This window comes from Haplochromis burtoni, unplaced genomic scaffold (genome assembly GCF_018398535.1).
Source record: "Haplochromis burtoni strain Fernald_Lab_line unplaced genomic scaffold, NCSU_Asbu1 Contig_337, whole genome shotgun sequence".
Taxonomy (NCBI): Eukaryota; Metazoa; Chordata; class Actinopteri; order Cichliformes; family Cichlidae; genus Haplochromis; species Haplochromis burtoni.
The window spans coordinates 413,932-417,673 of NW_024582698.1; positions in this window are offsets into that span (position 1 = coordinate 413,932).

A 3,742-nucleotide genomic window follows, 5' to 3' on the forward strand; every position below is an offset into this window, starting at 1 on the left:
CTGTATTATCTATCTATCTAAGGAATAACAACTATCACTATACTGTTGAGATAGATTTAAATAAATTTATTTTGCATGTGTTCACAATTTGGATTGTTAAAGAGCAAGAATGAAGGTTGTGTATAAAAGTGCAGAGGGCAGCAAATGACAAGAAACTCAAAACAATGTCAGTTTCACCCAGCATTTCTGAACGTCAACCTGTGGAAAATCGAGAAAAATCCACCAGTGAGTCCACTTCTGTCAACATTTAGGTGGTCTAATTGCAAAAGTTGTCTAAAATTGTCTTTGATCTTATGTGGATACTTCAGGTGTGGAGCATCCTTCAATGTTTCAAAGGTTTTGTTACCAGACACAACATGTGGAATAGGAGTATTCTGTGCACAAAGGAGCTGTTGTCCCTTGCACTCAATTCTAAAATATTTAGGATGCCAATAAAAACAAAATGCAAGGTGACATCTGCTCAGTCAATAAGCGTTTCCCTAGTTTCCCAAACCACAAAACCTTGTTTACACTGGACTCTAATAGCCATTATTGACCAAGTGCAGTCTGCACCAACCGATTGTAACAAGAAGAATTTCATGGTTTAATCCAGGAGTTGAAGCTACCTTCATACATATTTCAGGTTGTCACTGGGGTATATTCTTTGGGAACAACATCTGAGAATTTTGTATATTTGTATATTCAGCACTGGTGAGTATTTTGAGCTACAGAAGCACTTTTTGCCAAATGCAGTGGTCTTATTTGTCCGAAGTTGGAAAATGGAACTTGGTTCAGAAAAAAAAATGCCTCAAATTTGTAGAGTGAATTCACATTGTCACTGTGAATGGCTGCATAGAGAATATATGAGTCTGAAGTATTATTTCATGACCTGTGTGTAAAGCCCTTAACTCCGCAACGTCATACATGTTGGCCAAGATATAAAGTAAGAGGCAACTAATTTGTTACAATGACAAATCAATGACATGCAGCTTTCAGTGGCTTCAAGAAGTTTTAAGAATTTTTATGACAGAACACAGTTTTAGATGAAAGGAGAGGGATTGGTTTCATTTTATGTCTTAAACGATGTTTATTTTTAGATTTCATTAGACAAGTATTGCTTGCCTTGCTTGCCCTGACCTGACGCCAGCATGTCACTGTGTATACAGATTTATACCCCCAGAGCTTGAGTAATACAAAAACATGCACACATAAGCACACACACACACCAAGGACCCACTTGCTTGAAAGGGTAAACGATCTCCACTCCCCTGAGAGAGTCAGTGAGCTTAACAACATCTGGGAAGAACTACAGAGCAACACTGAGCAGCATGTGGATGAAAGCAAAAGGCAGATGTATCTACAACAGGTAAAAATATATACACAGCATCCGTGTGTTTGGAGCCTCCTCCCTCCTCCTGCTGCTTCTGTGGTTACTTCTGACAATGGGCTCCTTCTGCTCGGTCCTGGACAAAAGGACGGCAGTGACAGTGATGCCTCGTGATGGCTCGCTTGTTCAGAAAGTTTCAGGTCAGACAGTCGTTTTCTAGTTCTCCATACCTCCTCCATACCATCCTCTTTAAAAAACCAAATTATAGATCTTTTTAATTATCTATGTGATGAGTATGAAAAACTTATATGTCAAACAGAAAATCCTTTAAACATAGACTTCTTTGGATAGACTACTGATAAAATGTTTGGGTCACAAACTATGCTGCTGAGTGTAATTAGATAAACTTGATATTTAAGTATTTCTTTAAAACAGAGTGTTAGTAAGACTTGTCATATTTAGTCTTTTGTATGTTTGGTGTGACTTTATAAGATAAGTGCTAAAAGATAGCTGCCCTCTCCTGCCAGAGCTTTCTTCCTGTTAAAAGGCTGTTTTTCCTTCCCATTGTTGCCAACGGCTTGCTGGGTTGTCTGATTGCCGGGTTTTCTCAGCCTCAGTACAAAATACACTGAGGCAACGTTAGTTGTGAGTTGGTGCTAACAGTGAATTGAACTGAACTAAATAATGTTCAAAAAGAAAAGAACTAAAAATTACTAACAAACTTAAGTGTGCTACATGAAATCAGTTATCTCTCATAATTTTCTACTAATAGAGCAAAGGCAAGACAACACAGTGCAGTTGGGTTCATAGGTTTTTGGATAGTGAGACAATTATTGTTTGGTTTGCCTCTGTAGACCAACACAGTCGATTTTAAATCAAAGAATCAAAGTGTGACTGAAGTGCAGACTTTCAGCTTTGATTCAAGGGTATTAACAAAAGTATTGTGTTAACATTTTATTTTATTAATTGTTGCCATTTTTATATGTATCCCCATAATCCCCTTTTTAGAGGCTCAACATTATCTGGACAAACTAACCAAATACTGTGTTTCCTCTGAGATACTCTGCTAGGCCTTTACTGCAGCCATGTTCAGGTGCTGCTTGTTTGTGGGTCCCTGCATCTAGTTTTGTGTTCAAGAAAAGCTGTTCACCTGGGTTGAGTCTTGGGTGATGTTGCAGTTTTCTTTGGCTCATCATCCATTTTTACTGTGAAGTGCCATCTGATCAGTTTACAGCATTTGGCTGAATCTCAGCAGAGAGTACAGCTATCACATCATCAGCAAACAGCAAGTTATCAAATTCTACTGGCAGCTGCATACATGTCCATATTATAACCTTGCCTGCCTCATGTTTTACAGATGATGTGTTATATTTCAGATTATTTTCTTTCCTTCTCCACACTTCCTATGGCTGTGGCTCAGGAGGTAGAGCAGAGGTTAAAGGCTTGTGGTTTGATCCCTGACTGCTTCATTCTGCATGCCAAAGTATCCTTGGGCAAGGTACTGAACACTGAGTTGATCCCGATGTGTTCATGAGTGAGTGGGAATGCCAGATAGAAAGCTCTTGTATAAATGTGTGAATGAGATGTTCTTGTGTGCTCGAGTAGAAAGCACTATATAGGAACCATTCCATCCACCTATTATATACATATATATGGTTTAATCTGGGTTTCTTGTTCTTGAGTGTAATCAGTGGTGTATTTGCATTTATTAAACAGTCTTTTCCACTTGCATGGACATCTATTTGAACCTCACAATGAGAGTTACAGTGAATGCATACCACATAAGAGTTCAATATTTTGAATCAACAGCTTTCATCTTCTTAGTTTGACATGGAATAACTGGAAAAAATGCTTCATCTGGCAATTAAACTGCAGATCAGTTAGTTGTCTAAATGGTTTTGAACTTCTGAAAATGGACTCTGTATAAAATGTCTGTAATTCTAACAGTTATAAAAATACTGTTATAAAAGCTGCTGACAGAAAAACTGAAGTCTGTGCTTCAGCCACATCTTGATTGTTTGATTTGAAATCCCTTGTGGTGATGTACAGAGGCAAAGCTATAAAAATTACTTTATTGTACAAATACATATTGATGTGATTGTAAAAAGATCTTGTGTAACCTTTAGTGACTCCACATCTTTGCTCCAGCTTTATCTTTCTTAAAATATTTTTTTATAAAAAACATAACATTTTGATAAACAGAATCCATTTTTAAAATCCGAAAGTGACCTTTAAGGTCCACTTAATAAAATTCAGATGGTTTATTTGTCAAAGTGTCTGTCTGACAGTTAATTAACATGTTGCTCAGCTCTGTTCATGAGCTACTTGTTGCCTAAAAAGCCTTTTGACAAACAAAAAGCTGAATATATTACACACACACACACACACACACACACACACACACACACACACACACACACACACACACACACACAC